This window comes from Oncorhynchus masou, chromosome 13 (genome assembly GCF_036934945.1).
Source record: "Oncorhynchus masou masou isolate Uvic2021 chromosome 13, UVic_Omas_1.1, whole genome shotgun sequence".
In the NCBI taxonomy this organism is placed as follows: domain Eukaryota; kingdom Metazoa; phylum Chordata; class Actinopteri; order Salmoniformes; family Salmonidae; genus Oncorhynchus; species Oncorhynchus masou.
Genome location: NC_088224.1, coordinates 91,526,479 through 91,546,247, shown reverse-complemented (window position 1 = coordinate 91,546,247; position 19,769 = coordinate 91,526,479). Strand labels below are relative to the sequence as shown.

Sequence of the window (19,769 nt, the reverse complement as noted above, 5' to 3'; positions counted from 1 at the left end):
GGTGTAGTAGACCTCACAGTGAAATGCTGAATACAACAGGTGTAGAAGACCTCACAGTGAAATGCTGAATACAACAGGTGTAGTAGACCTCACAGTGAAATGCTGAATACAACAGGTGTAGTAGACCTCACAGTGAAATGCTGAATACAACAGGTGTAGTAGACCTTACAGTGAAATGCTGAATACAACAGGTGTAGGTAGACCTTACAGTGAAATGCTGAATACAACAGGTGTAGGTAGACCTTACAGTGAAATGCTGAATACAACAGGTGTAGTAGACCTCACAGTGAAATGCTGAATACAACAGGTGTAGTAGACCTTACAGTGAAATGCTGAATACAACAGGTGTAGGTAGACCTTACAGTGAAATGCTGAATACAACAGGTGTAGTAGACCTGAATACAACAGGTGTAGTAGACCTCACAGTGAAATGCTGAATACAACAGGTGTAGTAGACCTCACAGTGAAATGCTGAATACAACAGGTGTAGTAGACCTCACAGTGAAATGCTGAATACAACAGGTGTGTCGACCTCACAGTGAAATGCTGAATAGAACAGGTGTAGTAGACCTCACAGTGAAATGCTGAATACAACAGGTGTAGTAGACCTCACAGTGAAATGCTGAATACAACAGGTGTAGTAGACCTCACAGTGAAATGCTGAATACAACAGGTGTAGTAGACCTCACAGTGAAATGCTGAATACAACAGGTGTAGTAGACCTCACAGTGAAATGCTGAATACAACAGGTGTAGTAGACCTTACAGTGAAATGCTGAATACAACAGGTGTAGTAGACCTCACAGTGAAATGCTGAATACAACAGGTGTAGTAGACCTGACAGTGAAATGCTGAATACAACAGGTGTAGTAGACCTTACAGTGAAATGCTGAATACAACAGGTGTAGTAGACCTCACAGTGAAACGCTTACTTACAGGCTCTAACCATTAGTGCAAAAAAGGTATTAGGTGAACAATAGGTAAGTAAAGAAATCAAACTACAGTAAAAAGACAGTGAAATATATCTATATATATCTATATATATATAATATATAAATCTACAATATACAGTAGAGGGACTCTGATACAGTAGAGGGACTCTAATACAGTAGAGGGACTCTAATACAGTAGAGGGACTCCAATACAGTAGAGGGACTCCAATACAGTAGAGGGACTCTAATACAGTAGAGGGACTCTAATACAGTAGAGGGACTCTAATACATTAGAGAGGCTCTATACAGACACCTGTTAGTCAGGCTGATTGAGGTAGTAATGTACATATATACAGTAGAGAGGCTCTATACAGACACCTGTTAGTCAGTCATATTGAGGTAGTATGTACATATATACAGTAGAGAGGCTATATACAGACACCAGTTAGTCAGGCTGATTGAGGTAGTATGTAGATGTATACAGTAGAGAGGTTATATACAGTAGAGAGGCTATATACAGACACCTGTTAGTCAGTCATATTGAGGTAGTATGTACATATATACAGTAGAGAGGCTATATACAGACACCTGTTAGTCAGGCTGATTGAGGTAGTATGTACATATATACAGTAGAGAGGCTATATACAGACACCTGTTAGTCAGGCTGATTGAGGTAGTATGTACATATATACAGTAGAGAGGCTATATACAGACACCTGTTAGTCAGGCTGATTGAGGTAGTATGTACATATATACAGTAGAGAGGCTATATACAGTAGAGAGGCTATATACAGACACCTGTTAGTCAGGCTGATTGAGGTAGTATGTACATATATACAGTAGAGAGGCTATATACAGACACCTGTTAGTCAGTCATATTGAGGTAGTATGTACATATATACAGTAGAGAGGCTCTATACAGACACCTGTTAGTCAGGCATATTGAGGTAGTATGTACATATATACAGTAGAGAGGCTCTATACAGACACCTGTTAGTCAGGCTGATTGAGGTAGTATGTACATATATACAGTAGAGAGGCTATATACAGTAGAGAGGCTATGTACAGTAGAGAGGCTCTATACAGACACCTGTTAGTCAGGCTGATTGAGGTAGTATGTACATGTAGATGTGGTGTGTCTGTATGTTCTGGGTCTGACCTCTGCAACCTTTGGAGGGACTCCGTCTCCCAGGACTTCTCTGTAGAAGCACTGTTGGGCCATGTAGAAGGACAGGCCACTGGAGGCTATATACAGGCATCCAGTTAGTCAGGCTGATTGAGGTACATCAGTCATATACAGTAGAGAGGGTAGAGAGGGGGGAAGTAGAGAGGGGAAGGAGAGTAGAGAGAGCTAGATACAGTAGAGAGGCTCTATACAGACACCTGTTAGTCAGGCGGGGGGAGTATGGGAATGAGAGTAGAAGGATATACAGACAGTTAGTCAGGCTGATTGAGGGGGGTACATAGGGAAGGAGAGGGGGATACAGACAGTTAGTCAGGCTGATTGAGGTAGTATGTACATATATACAGTAGAGAGGCTCTAGAGAGTAGAGAGGATACAGCACCGGTCAGTCAGGCTGATTGAGGAGTATGTACATGTAGATGTGGTGTGGGTATGTTCTGGGGACCTCTGCAACCTTTGGAGGGAGTCTCCCAGGAGTAGAAGCACTGTTGGGCCATGAGAAGGACAGGCCGCTGGTCCTCTTAAAGGCATCCTGGAGAGCTTCAAGACATCAGTCACTACAGAGAGAGGGAAGGGGGGGGGAAGGAGAGGGAGAGAGAGAGAGAGAGAGAGGCGGGAGGGGGGAGAGGGAAGAGAGAGGCGGGGGAAGGGAGAGAGAGAGAGCAGGCGGGAGAGGGAAGGAGAGAGAGCGGGGGGACAGAGGAAGAGAAAAATGAAAGAGGGTCAAATAACATCAGGCTAAAGACAAAGGTGTCCTAAACTAAAGGGGAATTTGGGGAGAGTAAGTTGTTCTTATTGGTGTCATGGGTAGAATCCCAAATGGTTCCCCATTCCCTAGTGCACGACTGTTGACCAAAGTCCTAGGGAATAGGGTGCCATTTGGGACGCAGATTCTGTCTACAGGCAACTTCTGCCCAGAGCAGCCGGCTGTGCAGTCCAGGAACTGGGGGAGAGGGAAGAGAGCGGCGGGGGGAGAGGGGAGGAGAGCAGCCGGCTGTGCAGTCCAGGAACTGGGAGAGGGAAGGAGAGAGAGCGGGGGGAGTCCAGGGGAACTGCTGAGCCCAGAGCAGCCGGCTGTGCAGTCCAGGAACTGCTGAGCCCAGAGCAGCCAGCTGTGCAGTTCAGGTCTGCTGAGCCCAGAGCAGCCGGCTGTGCAGTCCAGGAACTGCTGAGCCCAGAGCAGCCGGCTGTGCAGTCCAGGAACTGCTGAGCCCAGAGCAGCCAGCTGTGCAGTTCAGGTCTGCTGAGCCCAGAGCAGCCAGCTGTCCAGTTCAGGTCTGCTGAGCCCAGAGCAGCCAGCTGTCCAGTTCAGGTCTGCTGAGCCCAGAGCAGCCAGCTGTCCAGTCCAGGAACTGCTGAGCCCAGAGCAGCCAGCTGTCCAGTTCAGGTCTGCTGAGCCCAGAGCAGCCAGCTGTCCAGTCCAGGAACTGCTGAGCCCAGAGCAGCCAGCTGTCCAGTCCAGGAACTGCTGAGCCCAGAGCAGCCAGCTGTCCAGTCCAGGTCTGCTGAGCCCAGAGCAGCCAGCTGTCCAGTCCAGGTCTGCTGAGCCCAGAGCAGCCGGCTGTCCAGTCCAGGAACTGCTGAGCCCAGAGCAGCCAGCTGTCCAGTTCAGGTCTGCTGAGCCCAGAGCAGCCAGCTGTCCAGTCCAGGAACTGCTGAGCCCAGAGCAGCCAGCTGTCCAGTCCAGGAACTGCTGAGCCCAGAGCAGCCAGCTGTCCAGTCCAGGTCTGCTGAGCCCAGAGCAGCCAGCTGTCCAGTCCAGGTCTGCTGAGCCCAGAGCAGCCGGCTGTCCAGTCCAGGAACACTGACACTGCAGGTCTAACAGAAAGTTCATCAACACCTCTCCACTGATGCCTGTTAGGTTGTTACGACAGTGGAGTTATGACTGCAGGGGCACTCAGTGCTCTCACTCTCACACACCAAGGTTTCCGTTAGGACAACGTGACCTGCAAGATTTTTTAATTCACCGGATATTTGAGAAATGTACATGACATCCCAAATTGGGACCATAAAGCATTATGGCAAGCACCCACGGTGCTCCAAATCACATTTACATTATTGTAAATCAAAATTAGCCTGTTATGTTGTCATAAAATAAAGTAGAACAATGTTCTTATACCATCGTGACAGGTTTTATTGAAAAGCAAAACATTTGTCAGTTTTTAATCTTCATCCCTGCTATAAATCATACATTCTTTAAATTATATTATTTTATTTTTTTTATCTAGAACAAGTCGCCTAAACAGTAATAAAACACAAATAATATAATTAGAGAATGACCTGTCCCAAAGGCTATTTATATGAACATTTTACTTAATGAATAACAAAAAACAGCTGTTTTCAAATACAAATCTAGGCCTCTCTCAATGTAATTTAGTCTAGGCATGAACATTTTAATTAGGTCTGATAAATAACACAAGATGGCTGTCTACAAAACACCAGGGCCAGCCTAGCGGTTAGAGGTAGGTAGCCTAGCGGTTAGAGGTAGGTAGCCTAGCGGTTAGAGGTAGGTACCCTAGCGGTTAGAGGTAGGTACCCTAGCGGTTAGAGGTAGGTAGCCTAGCGGTTAGAGGTAGGTAGCCTAGCGGTTAGAGGTAGGTAGCCTAGCGGTTAGAGGTAGGTAGCCTAGCGGTTAGAGGTAGGTAGCCTAGCGGTTAGAGGTAGGTACCCTAGCGGTTAGAGGTAGGTACCCTAGCGGTTAGAGGTAGGTACCCTAGCGGTTAGAGGTAGGTACCCTAGCGGTTAGAGGTAGGCAGCCTAGCGGTTAGAGGTAGGCAGCCTAGCGGTTAGAGGTAGGCAGCCTAGCGGTTAGAGGTAGGCAGCCTAGCGGTTAGAGGTAGGCAGCCTAGCGGTTAGAGGTAGGCAGCCTAGCGGTTAGAGGTAGGCAGCCTAGCGGTTAGAGGTAGGCAGCCTAGCGGTTAGGAGGTAGGCAGCCTAGCGGTTAGAGGTAGGCAGCCTAGCGGTTAGAGGTAGGCAGCCTAGCGGTTAGAGGTAGGCAGCCTAGCGGTTAGAGGTAGGCAGCCTAGCGGTTAGAGGTAGGCAGCCTAGCGGTTAGAGGTAGGCAGCCTAGCGGTTAGTGGTAGGCAGCCTAGCGGTTAGAGGTAGGCAGCCTAGCGGTTAGAGGTAGGCAGCCTAGCGGTTAGAGGTAGGCAGCCTAGCGGTTAGAGGTAGGCAGCCTAGCGGTTAGAGGTAGGCAGCCTAGCGGTTAGAGGTAGGCAGCCTAGCGGTTAGAGGTAGGCAGCCTAGCGGTTAGAGGTAGGCAGCCTAGCGGTTAGAGGTAGGCAGCCTAGCGGTTAGAGGTAGGCAGCCTAGCGGTTAGAGGTAGGTAGCCTAGCGGTTAGAGGTAGGCAGCCTAGCGGTTAGAGCGAATCCCCGAGCTGACAAGGTAAAAATCCGTCGTTCTGCCCCTGAACAAGGCAGTTAAACTGTTCCCAGGCCGTCATTGTAAATAAGAATTGGTTCTTAACTGACTTGGTTAAATAAAAAGGAAAACAAAAAAAGGCATCCATCAAACATTCATGGCTAGAAGGGATACAGCTTTTGTAAAAATTAATGTCAGATTTGACTTTAGATAGGTTAGTAGAGTTAAAGTAGCAGGTTAGGAAATGGGGGAGGTTAGTGTTAGCTATAATGCTTACATTTTTTTTTTTTTAAACTTGATTTTGAATTTGACAAAAGATGGATCCCTTCTTGCCATGACCAGGCCTGTCCTCCCCACTCCGGCAGTGATTCAGCACCACAGCAGTGGGAAGTGGACACTCTAGGCGGACACACAATTAAGACATTATAAAACTCGTGGTTGGACAATCAAATTCGATGAGTAAATTAAAAAACAAAATTCATCGAGGCTGGTTCATTGAGACAAAGATGATTTTTTACAATGCTTCTGTGAAACAAGGCCTGTGCCAATGAATTTAATGAAAACACTGCTTTTCAAAGCTCTAAATATATATATATATATTTTTTTTTACAGTTCTACTGGATGATGGTGATACATTTTATGTTTATTGTAATTTGAACTAATCACTAATCATGGGGTCATGACTTGTCATGTGTGATATACGTGACCTAATGATGACCGCTCTGTGTCCTACTGTAGACAGGTGAGTGTAACATTGTAACTCTCCTATGTGATGACAGCTCTGTGTCCTACTGTAGACAGGTGACATTGTAACTCTCCTATGTGATGACCGCTTTGTGTCCTACTGTAGACAGGTGACATTGTAACTCTCCTATGTGATGACCGCTCTGTGTCCTACTGTAGACAGGTGACATTGTAACTCTCCTATGTGATGACCGCTTTGTGTCCTACTGTAGACAGGTGACATTGTAACTCTCCTATGTGATGACAGCTCTGTGTCCTACTGTAGACAGGTGAGTGTAACATTGTAACTCTCCTATGTGATGACAGCTCTGTGTCCTACTGTAGACAGGTGACATTGTAACTCTCCTATGTGATGACAGCTCTGTGTCCTACTGTAGACAGGTGACATTGTAACTCTCCTATGTGATGACCGCTCTGTGTCCTACTGTAGACAGGTGAGTGTAACATTGTAACTCTCCTATGTGATGACAGCTCTGTGTCCTACTGTAGACAGGTGACATTGTAACTCTCCTATGTGATGACAGCTCTGTGTCCTACTGTAGACAGGTGACATTGTAACTCTCCTATGTGATGACAGCTCTGTGTCCTACTGTAGACAGGTGAGTGTAACATTGTAACTCTCCTATGTGATGACCGCTTTGTGTCCTACTGTAGACAGGTGACATTGTAACTCTCCTATGTGATGACAGCTCTGTGTCCTACTGTAGAAGGTGACATTGTAACTCTCCTATGTGATGACAGCTCTGTGTCCTACTGTAGACAGGTGACATTGTAACTCTCCTATGTGATGACAGCTCTGTGTCCTACTGTAGACAGGTGAGTGTAACATTGTAACTCTCCTATGTGATGACCTCTCTGTGTCCTACTGTAGACAGGTGACATTGTAACTCTCCTATGTGATGACAGCTCTGTGTCCTACTGTAGACAGGTGAGTGTAACATTGTAACTCTCCTATGTAAATAGTGGTCAACAATGTTTTGTTTCCAAGTGCATCTGAAAAGAAGCTAAATTGAAACGCATCAAATTGCACATCATAACTCTTAATCAATCCATTCCAAATCTTTATACTATACATGACACAGGGGCTGAATGTGTTGAGCTTGACTCGGACGACAGCAGAACTGCTAAGGACCGGTCCTAACGAACACAATAATTTGCTTCTAATTGGCCAGCTCAAACATTCCTTGGAGCAGGGCGACGCACATCAGCCGCGCTACTTGGTCCTCAAGAAGGAGCGATCTCGAGGCCTCTGTTGTGGAGAAAGAATCCCCTCTCTGCTGGCACGCTGGGAAACGGGGATAATCAACAGTCGTGGGACACTTAGCCGAAGCCCCTTATAAAAAGGACAACACATCTTTAAACGGGAGTAAAAACAACAAAAAGAGACTAATTTACCAGCTGCTTGAGGATTTAATACTCTGAAGTGTATTGGCCTTCGAAGCCCATTGACTGGTGTTTTCATCAATTAATTAAAAGCATTGTTTTGCAATGGAATTACTTTTTTTCCATCATCCTGGCAACAATTTTATTCATGTTGGATAACTGTAGTAACCTAGTTACCAACCGCCTCTCTCCCCCTAGGAGGCTAACTGTAGTAACCTAGTTACCAACCGCCTCTCTCCCCCTAGGAGGCTAACTGTAGTAACCTAGTTACCAACCGCCTCTCTCCCCCTAGGAGGCTAACTGTAGTAACCTAGTTACCAACCGCCTCTCTCCCCCTAGGAGGGTAACTGTAGTAACCTAGTTACCAACCGCCTCTCTCCCCTAGGAGGTAACTGTAGTAACCTAGTTACCAACCGCCTCTCTCCCCTAGGAGGCTAACTGTAGTAACCTAGTTACCAACCGCCTCTCTCCCCCTAGGAGGCTAACTGTAGTAACCTAGTTACCAACCGCCTCTCTCCCCCTAGGAGGCTAACTGTAGTAACCTAGTTACCAACCGCCTCTCTCCCCCTAGGAGGCTAACTGTAGTAACCTAGTTACCAACCGCCTCTCTCCCCTAGGAGGCTAACTGTAGTAACCTAGTTACCAACCGCCTCTCTCCCCTAGGAGGGTAACTGTAGTAACCTAGTTACCAACCGCCTCTCTCCCCCTAGGAGGCTAACTGTAGTAACCTAGATACCAACCTCCTCTCTCCCCCTAGGAGGCTAACTGTAGTAACCTAGTTACCAACCGCCTCTCTCCCCCTAGGAGGGTAACTGTAGTAACCTAGTTACCAACCGCCTCTCTCCCCTAGGAGGGTAACTGTAGTAACCTAGTTACCAACCGCTTCTCTCCCCCTAGGAGGCTAACTGTAGTAACCTAGTTACCAACCGCCTCTCTCCCCTAGGAGGGTAACTGTAGTAACCTAGTTACCAACCGCCTCTCTCCCCTAGGAGGGTAACTGTAGTAACCTAGTTACCAACCGCCTCTCTCCCCTAGGAGGGTAACTGTAGTAACCTAGTTACCAACCGCCTCTCTCCCCTAGGAGGGTAACTGTAGTAACCTAGTTACCAACCGCCTCTCTCCCCTAGGAGGGTAACTGTAGTAACCTAGTTACCAACCGCCTCTCTCCCCTAGGAGGGTAACTGTAGTAACCTAGTTACCAACCACCTCTCTCCACGTTTCAGTTCCTATCCCTGCTCATAGAACAGTCCATTATAAAACACACTAGCCTGTCACAGCAGGGGGATTAAACCACCACTCACACTGGGTCAAGTGTGTGTGTGTGTGTGTGTGTGTGTGTGTGTGTGTGTGTGTGTGTGTGTGTGTGTGTGTGTGTGTTGTCTCCAAAGGCTGCAGTGCTGTGGCCGCATCCACAGAGCGTCTCATCTCCATCAGCACTCTTACTGCGAGGCCTTGTGGTTACAGGCCCCAATGCCCACAGAGCTGGTGATGGCTAGGTCTGGCTCTGCTATGCCTTGTGGTTACAGGCCCCGATGCCCACAGAGCTGGTGATGGCTAGGTCTGGCTCTGCTATGCCTTGTGGTTACAGGCCCCGATGCCCACAGAGCTAGTGATGGCTAGGTCTGGCTCTGCTATGCCTTGTGGTTACAGGCCCCGATGCCCACAGAGCTGGTGATGGCTAGGTCTGGCTCTGCTATGCCTTGTGGTTACAGGCCCCGATGCCCACAGAGCTGGTGATGGCTAGGTCTGGCTCTGCTATGCCTTGTGGTTACAGGCCCCGATGCCCACAGAGCTGGTGATGGCTAGGTCTGGCTCTGCTATGCCTTGTGGTTACAGGCCCCGATGCCCACAGAGCTGGTGATGGCTAGGTCTGGCTCTGCTATGCCTTGTGGTTACAGGCCCCGATGCCCACAGAGCTGGTGATGGCTAGGTCTGGCTCTGCTATGCCTTGTGGTTACAGGCCCTGATGCCCACAGAGCTGGTGATGGCTAGGTCTGGCTCTGCTATGCCTTGTGGTTACAGGCCCCGATGCCCACAGAGCTGGTGATGGCTAGGTCTGGCTCTGCTATGCCTTGTGGTTACAGGCCCTGATGCCCACAGAGCTGGTGATGGCTAGGTCTGGCTCTGCTATGCCTTGTGGTTACAGGCCCCGATGCCCACAGAGCTGGTGATGGCTAGGTCTGGCTCTGCTATGCCTTGTGGTTACAGGCCCCGATGCCCACAGAGCTGGTGATGGCTAGGTCTGGCTCTGCTATGCCTTGTGGTTACAGGCCCCGATGCCCACAGAGCTGGTGATGGCTAGGTCTGGCTCTGCTATGCCTTGTGGTTACAGGCCACGATGCCCACAGAGCTGGTGATGGCTAGGTCTGGCTCTGCTATGCCTTGTGGTTACAGGCCCCGATGCCCACAGAGCTGGTGATGGCTAGGTCTGGCTCTGCTATGCCTTGTGGTTACAGGCCCCGATGCCCACAGAGCTGGTGATGGCTAGGTCTGGCTCTGCTATGCCTTGTGGTTACAGGCCCTGACGCCAACAGAGCTGGTGATGGCTTGGTCTGGCTCTGCTATGCCTTGTGGTTACAGGCCCCGATGCCCACAGAGCTGGTGATGGCTAGCAACAGAGACTGATGGTTTATGCTAGAAATACAAGGAGGTGCCTCCACCTCGTCAGAAGGTGTTTCTGTGAATTGTACGTGTTTACAACTGCAACACCCAGTGTGGTGATTTTTTTTATATATATATTTTTTTTACACATTTATTTAACTAGATAAGTCAGTTAAGAACAAATTCAGGAACAGTGGGTTAACTGCCTTGTTCAGGGGCAGAACGACCGATTTTTACCTCGTCAGCTCAGGGATTAGATTTTGCAACCTTTCGGTTACAAATCCAACGCTCTAACCACTAGACTACCTGCCGTCCCCGAACAAATCTAGTTGGAGCTTTTCTCGGAGTCCACCAGGATTATTGTACCAGACATTTTGAGTATGAATGTCCACAGCAGGGTTGTGCTGCAGGATTAAAGCCCACAGCAGGGTTGTGCTGCAGGATTAAAGCCCACAGCAGGGTTGTGCTGCAGGATTAAAGCCCACAGCAGACCTCCAGCTGTGAATCTGTTCTTAGGCCACTGCCTGCTTTTAGAAAGCCTGGGACGGATGTTTTGAAAATAATACCATCGCCATCTCCCCATCTCCCCCTCGCCATCTCCATCTCCCCATCTCCCCCTCACCATCTCCCCATCTCCATCTCCCCCTCGCCATCTCCCCCTCGCCATCTCCCCATCTCCCCCTCTAGGTCCTCTAGGGTCATCAGGGTCAATTAAACAAGGCTTATTTGCATATATTCACACAGACAAGCTCAGCCTCAGCATATTCCCATCCCAGCCCCCCCCTGCTGCTGTAGAATGATGTTATTAAAACACATGCAGGATAGATGGGGTAAAATGTCTCGCTCACTCATTTTGCTTTGCCTCCAGCAGGGTTGTGCTGCAGGATTGAAGCCTCCAGCACGGGAATCATTTAGGCTGGGGAGGCAAGGTAGCCAGTGCTCATATTAAAGCCCAGTGGTTAGAGTGTGGTGTGTGGCAGGGTAAAGCCTAGTGGTTAGAGGGAGGGGGCGGCAGGGTAGCCTAGTGGTTAGAGTGGAGGGACGTGCAGGGTAGCCTAGTGGTTAGAGTGGAGGGGCGTGCAGGGTAGCCTAGTGGTTAGAGTGGACCTGCTTGGGCGGTAGGGTAGCCTAGTGGTTAGAGTGGAGGGCGGCAGGGTAGCCTAGTGGTTAGAGCGTTGGACTAGTAACCGGAAGGTTGCGAGTTCAAACCCCCGAGCTGACAAGGTACAAATATGTCATTCTGCCCCTGAACAGGCAGTTAACCCACTTCCTTTCTTATTCCTAGGCCGTCATTGAAAATAAGAATTTGTTCTTAATTGACTTACCTAGTTAAATAATGTTGTTTTCTCCATTAGTAGTAAAAACATTTTTCTAAAGAAATATATATTTTTCTAAAGAAATATATATATATATATTTTTCTAAAGAAATATATATATATTTTTCTAAAGATATATATATATTTTTCTAAAGATATATTTTTCTAAAGATATATATATATTTTTCTAAAGATATATTTTTCTAAAGATATATTTTTCTAAAATGGGTGTGAGTGTAACACAGTGCTCATACTAAAAATGGGTGTGTGTGTGACACAGTGCTCATATTAAAAATGGGTGTGAGTGTAACACAGTGCTCATATTAAAAATGGGTGTGAGTGTAACACAGTGCTCATATTAAAAATGGGTGTGAGTGTAACACAGTGCTCATATTAAAAATGGGTATGTGTGTGAGTGTGACACAGTGCTCATATTAAAAATGGGTATGTGTGTGTGAACTAGTGTGACACAGTGCTCATATTAAAAATGGTCCTGTATGTGGTGACACTAAAGCCATGGTCCTGAACACATTAAAAATGGGTATGTGTGTGACACAGTGCTCATATTAAAAATGGGTATGTGTGTGAGTGTGACACAGTGTTGAGGCACGGTAGGAAGTGGCTCTTGTAGGTTTAAATGCAAATAGAAAAACATAGAAAAAGCAGGGAAAAGAACAGAAGCATGTGTAGAAGACCTTTATCAAAAGATAGAGGCTAGTCCTGAACTAGCCTCTGGCCTAACCGACACTAAAGCCGTGGTCCTGAACTACATCTGGCCTAACCGACACTAAAGCCGTGGCCCTGAACTACATCTGGCCTCACCGACACTAAAGCCGTGGCCCTGAACTACATCTGGCCTAACCGACACTAAAGCCGTGGTCCTGAACTAGCCTCTGGCCTAACCGACACTAAAGCCGTGGTCCTGAACTACATCTGGCCTAACCGAAACTAAAGCCGTGGTCCTGAACTACATCTGGCCTAACCGACACTAAAGCCGTGGTCCTGAACTACATCTGGCCTAACCGACACTAAAGCCATGGTCCTGAACTAGCCTCTGGCCTAACCGACACTAAAGCCGTGGTCCTGAACTAGCCTCTGGCCTAACCGACACTAAAGCCGTGGTCCTGAACTAGCCTCTGGCCTAACCGACACTAAAGCCGTGGTCCTGAACTACATCTGGCCTAACCGACACTAAAGCCATGGTCCTGAACTAGCCTCTGGCCTAACCGACACTAAAGCCGTGGTCCTGAACTACATCTGGCCTAACCGACACTAAAGCCATGGTCCTGAACTAGCCTCTGGCCTAACCGACACTAAAGCCATGGTCCTGAACTACATCTGGCCTAACCGACACTAAAGCCGTGGTCCTGAACTAGCCTCTGGCCTAACCTATACTAAAGCCGTGGTCCTGAACTAGCCTCTGGCCTAACCGACACTAAAGCCATGGTCCTGAACTAGCATCTGGCCTAATCGACACTAAAGCCGTGGTCCTGAACTAGCCTCTGGCCTAACCGACACTAAAGCCATGGTCCTGAACTAGCCTCTGGCCTAACCTACACTAAAGCCGTGGTCCTGAACTAGCCTCTGGCCTAACCTACACTAAAGCCGTGGTCCTCAACTAGCCTCTGGCCTAACCGACACTAAAGCCATGGTCCTGAACTACATCTGGCCTAACCGACACTAAAGCCGTGGTCCTGAACTACATCTGGCCTAACCGACACCAAAGCCGTGGTCCTGAACTAGCCTCTGGCCTAACCTATACTAAAGCCATGGTGATGGGAGACTGGTAATATTGCAGGTTGTTTTTGTCTTCTCCTCTGCTGACAAGTAATGACAGTATAGTCTAAGGAATCTGTTAAAAGCAGAGGATTTCAGCAGCGTCAAAAGCTTACAAATAACACGTGGTGGAAAGCCATTTGAACCAGTTTGAAGAGCACACACACACACACACACACACACACACACACACACACAATGACAGCCGCAGAAAAATCACCTGGCAGCTTCAGCCTTCGACAGGCTTTCAATTACGCCAGATTCTCTCGCTGGAAGGATAGACGGAAGGATAGAGAGGAAAGGGCTGGAGGTTGGCGTTGTTTGGGATTCTACCTCGCTGCTCTAGCATACTTCAAGCAACCACGTACCAAACACTTATCTAGAATTTTGGTCCTTCTTGAATTCCGAGGAGAGACTTTATTTATTTATTTATTTAAAACACACTATCCAAATGTTCATTCAGGTCACCGCTAGTGGCCCCTGGCTGTCTGTGTGTCTGTGTGTGTGTGTGTCTGTGTGTGTGTGTGTCTGTGTGTGTGTGTGTGTGTGTGTCTGTGTGTCATATATAACCATGGGTCCAGTCACGTGTAAGAGCTCATTATCTTGCCTGCATTCAGAGCACCTTTACACCACTAAACCTCAGGCCATGGTCTCGCTGCTCGCTCAAATCTTAACAGCGACACAGATTTTAATGAATGGACCTCCCAACATAGCCGGTGCCAGACACACCAGTTAGATCCATGGCAACGCAGTCAATCACGATGCAGTAGTGCAGTGCCCATCTCTAAGGAGGGGGGGCGGGGGCCTGGAACAAGGCAGGGCAGGGCATGTAACTACTATGTTTAATTCAATGAATAGGCTACGCCCCAACCAAGCTTTCTTCCACCCCTTACCGCCTGAGAGGATTTGAAATCGGACATTTTGGGAGGTTAAGGCTTTTGTGCATTCTGTATATGAAAGCGTTTGGAATCCCCATCTCTCTCAATAGTAACTAAACAGACCCAGGAACCACGTAACAAAACACTTGTCCCGTAATGATTTAACGCCAATGACTTTGCTAAATAATAGTAAAATGGTTGCAGATAGAGGAAAACAAAAAGAGGATCGCGTTGTGGCTAACACTAGGTGGTATTGTTGCGATGCTGTGACGTAACGGTTGTATTTTTGGACACTAGGCCACATTAACTGCAGTGGTCCAGTGGGCCACCATTCATCACTGGAGGAACAATGGAGCCGATTCTCCTCCCACCCAACAAAAACACATACGACGTGGACAACTGACCTTCACATCAAATCAAATGTCATTGGTCAAATACACGTGTTTTGGCAGATGTTATTGCGGGTGTAGCGAAATGCTTGTGCTTCTAGTTCCGACAGATTAGCAATATCTAACAAGTATTATCTAATAATTCCACAACAAAATACCTAAAACACACAAATCTAAGTAAAGGATTGGAATTAAGAATGAGAGCAGCATGGACTAAGATACAGTAGAATAGTATAGAATATTGTATATACATGAAATGAGTAACGCAAAATATGTAAACATTTTTAAAGTGACTAGTGTTCCATTATTAAAGTGGACAAACAATTTCAAGTCTGTATGTAGGCAGCAGCCTCTCTGTGCTAGTGAAGGCTATTTAAGTCTGATGGCCTTGAGATTGACTGGAAAAACAGCTTCTATCGGTCGCAGTTTTGATGCACTTGTACTGACCACGCCTTCTGGATGATAGCGGGGTGAATAGGTAGTGGCTCAGGTGGTTATTGTACTTTTTTTTGCCTTCCTGTGACATCGGGTGCTGGAGGGCAGGTAGTTTGCTCCCGGTGATGCGTTGTGCAGACTGCACCGCCCACAACCGCAGGGCTCTCCAGAGGGTGGTGCAGTCTGCACAACGCATGTTGCCATACCAGGCGGTGATACAGCCTGACAGAATGCTCTCAATTGTGCATCTGGAAAAGTTTGTGAGGGTTTTAGGTGACAGGCCAAATTTCTTCAGCCTCCTGAGGTTGAAGAGGTGCTGTTGCACCTTCTTCACCACGCTGTCTGTGTGGGTGGACTAATTCAGTTTCAGTGATGTGTACACCGAGGAACTTAAAACTTTCCACCTTCTCCACTTTGGTCCTGGGGGTCCTCCCTCTGCTGTTTCCTTAAGTCCACAATCATCTCCTTTGTTTTGTTGACGTTGAGTGAGGTTATTTTCCTGACACCATACTCCCAGAGCCCTCACCTCCTCCCTGTAGTCTGTCTCATCGTTGTTGGTAATCAAGCCTACTACTGTTGTGTCATCTGCGAACTTGATGATTGAGTTGGAAGCGTGCATGGCCACGCAGTCATGGGTGAACAGGGAGTACAGGAGGGGGCTGAGCATGCACCTTTGTGGGGACCATGCTGTGGATCAGCGAAGTGGAGATGTTATTTCCTACCTTCGGCACCTGGGGGCGGCCCGTCAGGACCCAATTGCACAGGGCAGGGATCAGACCCAGGGCCTAAAGCTTAAAGAAGAGCTTAGAGGGTACTATGGTGTTGAATGCTGAGATATAGTCGATAACAACATTCTTACATAGGCATTTCTCTTGTCCAGATGGGATAAGGCAGTGTGCAGTGTGATGGAGATGCATCGTCTGTGGACCTATTAGGGCGGTAAGCATATTGAAGTGGGTCTAGGGTGACAGGTAAGGTGGAGGTGATATTATCCTTGACTAGTCTCTCAAAGCACTTCATGATGACAGAAGTGAATGCTACGGAGCAGTTTCTTTACCATTCTTGGGTACAGGAACAATGGTGGCCATCTTGAAGCACGTGGGGACAGCAGACTGGGATAGGAAGAGATTGAATATGTCCGTAAACACACCAGCAGGCTGGTCTGCTCATGCACCGAGGACGCGGCTAGGGATGCTGTCTGGGCGGGCAGCCTTGCGAGGGTTAACACGTTTAAATGTCTTACATCGGCCACGGAGAAGGAGAGCCACAGTCCTTGGTAGCAAATGTGCTTTGTTAAAATCCCCAGCTACAATAAATGCAGCCTCAGGATATATGGTTTCCAGTTTGCATAAAGTCCAGTGAAGTTCCTTGAGGGCCGTCGTGGTGTCGGCTTGAGGGACACACACGATGACAGCTTTGCACACTCTTGGCATTCTCTCAACCAGCTTCATGAGGTAGTCACCTGGAATGCATTTCAATTAACAGATGTGCCTTGTTAAAAGTTAATTTGTGGAATCTTTCCTTCTTAATGCGTTTGAGACAATCAGTTGTGTTGTGACAAGGTAGCGTTGGTACACAGAAGATAGCCCTATTTGGTAAAAGACCAAGTCCATATTATGGCAAGAACAGCTCAAATAAGCAAAGGGAAACAACAGTCCATAATTTTGTTAAAACATGAAGGTCAGTCAATCTGGAAAATCTCCTAAGAACTTTGAACATTTCTTCAAGTACAGTCGCAAAAACCATCAAGCGCTATGATGAAACTGGCTCTCATGAGGACTGCCACAGGAAAGGAAGACCCAGAGTTACCTCTGCAGCAGAGGATAAGTTCATTAGAGTTACCAGTCACAGAAATTGGCAATTAACTGCACTTCAGATTGCAGCCCAAATAAACACTTCAGAGTTCAAGTAACAGACATCTCAACATCAACTGTTCAGAGGAGACTGCAGCAATTAGACCATGAAGGCCTGATTCCCGCAAAGAACCCACTACTAAAAAGGACACCAATAAGAAGAGACTTGCTCGTTGGGCCAAGAAACACAATAGACCAGTAGACCAGTAGAAATCTGTCCTTTAGTCTGATGAGTCCAAATTTGAGATGTTTGGTTCCAAACTAAGTGTCTTTGTGAAACACAGAGTAGGTGAACTGATGATCTCAGCATGTGTCGTTCCCACGTGAAGCATGGAGGAGGAGGTGTGCTTTGCTGGTGACACTGTCAGTGATTTATTTAGAAAAAAAAACATCCCATCTGGTTTGCGATTAGTGGGTCTATCATTTTATTTTCCCCCAACAAGACAATGACCCAAAATACCCCTCCAGGCTGTGTAAAGGCTATTTGACCAAGAAGGAGAGTGATGGAGTGCTGCATCAGATGACTTGGCCTCCACAATCACCCGACCTCAACCCAACTGAGATGGTTTGGGATGAGTTGGGAACTCCTTCAAGAGTGTTGTAAAAACATTCCAGGTGACTACCTCATGAAGCTGGTTGAGAGAATGCCAAGAGTGTGCAAATCTGTCATCAAGGCAAAGGGTGACTACTTTGAAAAATCTAAAATATCACAGGCCTGTCTGCCAAGAGGGAGAGTGACATGGCATGGGGCTGGCTGGCTGCATCCTGAAGTATCACAGGCCTGTCTGCCGAGGGGGAGAGTGACATGGCATGGGGCTGGCCCCATTTGGTCGATAAACCAACAGCCTATTGAGATTTCTTTAGTCGAGCAGTTAGGTCTATAATCAATAACCTAACTGTTAAAATGTGCCTGGCTTTACAATTCATCAATATATCTATATATATTAACAGAAGTAAAACGGATCCTGCTTCTGTTGCCCGTTTCAGTGTTTGTTTAATAGCCTACTGAATCCGTGAGCTCTAAGCCTCACACAACACGTTGGATAAACTATTTCACAAATTAGAGTTTTTAATCTTTACTATGCTGTAATATTAAGGCTTTACACCATTTTCCATTAGACCAGTCTCACCGGTATTATTTATAAATGTATTTACTGTTGTTAACGCCGATTGAAATGGTCAGAAAAATTACATTTATAATAAAAAAAATTCCTTGATCTCCTTATTGTTATTATTATTATGTGGATCAATATTATTATTATTATTAACGTCATAATCATTAGTAGGCTTAGTATAGCAGCCTTGTATAACCACCATCGAGCTGCAGGCCTCAGAACACATCCTGTAACTTAGTTAATCAATCATTTATTCGTTCATGAACTGTTCCATTTCACGAATGAATGCGACTGTTTTTTAGTCTTTGCTGTAATAAAAAAGGTTTTATAATTGTTTTAGTGTCATTTACATTGTTCAAAACGGTCAGAAAAAGTATCAGATTTATTTAACAGCACCTGTTTGTCACACATAATATGCAGCTTGTTCCTTACATTTTCCTTACTCTCGTGGTATTTTTCCACAACTTCCCCTTTACCTCCTGAGCAACCAGTAAACAGTTAATTTATCACGTCCTCTGCATCCATTTTGCGGTCACGTGTTTTACTTTGTTCAGAGTTTGTTATAACCAATTGTTATAACCAATTTATGATATGCTATATAGGTCAGGCCCTATTGTTGACGTGCATGCCAATACATACATGTGTCACGTAAAGAGAACAAAGGGTTGAGGCAACAGGGATTTCCCCCCCCCCCCCTAAACAAAATGAGTGATTTTGGTAAGATAACTTTTCAGTCAGAAATGGCTGTAATTATGTTACAGGCTTAAGAAAAAGAAAGACAGAGCGATAAACACTGTTGATGCTCTCTGGCGGTCGCTGCAGCAGGGAGGAGAGAGCGACAACGGGTGCTCGTCACACTCATCTCCTCACGGTTTTTTTATAAACACAGAGCCAGGTCGGACTCAGTCTAGTCATGTTTGTGTCTTAATTACTTCATTAAACAGTTTGCAGCATCAGACAAGCTTTAGTGCATATAGTTGAATCAATAAAAAATAAAACAGAGTGTGTCTATATATGGAAAAAAATACAAGTTTAAAAAAGGTCGACTAAAATCGATTGGTCGAAAGAACATCTTGGCCGACCAAGATTTATTTTAGTCGGGGGGACAGCCCTACTGTAGTGACTGCCTGGCTGCATGCAAATTAGAGGTTTACCGATTAAATCGGAATGGTCGATTAATTAGGGACAGATTTCAAGTTTTCATAACAATCGGAAATCGGTATTTTTGGGCGCCGATTTGCAGAAAAGAAAAAGATGTATACCTGTATTTAACTAGGCAAGTCAGTTAAGAACACATTCTTATTTTCAATGACGGCCTAGGAACGGTGGGTTAACTCCCTCGTTCAGGGGCAGAACGACAGATTTCCACCTTGTCAGCACGTGGGATCCAATCTTGCCACCTTACAGTTAACTCGTCCAACGCAATAACGACCTGCCTCTCTCTCGTTGCACTCCACAAGGAGACTGCTTGTTACGAGAATGCAGTAAGCCAAGGTAAGTTGCTAGCTAGGATTAAAACTTATCTTATAAAAAAACAATAAATCATAATCACTAGTTAACTACACGTGGTTGATGTTAATTACTAGATATTATCTAGCATGTCCTGCATTGCATATAATCTGACTGAGCATACAAGTATCTAAGTATCTGACTGAGCGGTGGTAGGCAGAAGCAGGCCCATAAACATTCATTCAAACAGCACTTTCGTGCGTTTTGCCAGCAGCTCTTCGTTGTGCGTCAAGCACTGCGCTGTTTATGACTTGAAGCCTATCAACTCCCGAGATAAGGCTGGTGTAACCGAAGT

The 19,769-nt window shown here is 46.5% G+C and overlaps 1 pseudogene; it reads right to left on the bottom strand.

Moving 5' to 3' along the window:
• Positions 1 to 2,167, bottom strand: part of LOC135553481 (ubiquitin carboxyl-terminal hydrolase 32-like) — a 102,495-nt pseudogene extending 100,328 nt beyond the window's left edge.
• Between the last annotated feature and the right edge of the window lie 17,602 nt (positions 2,168 to 19,769).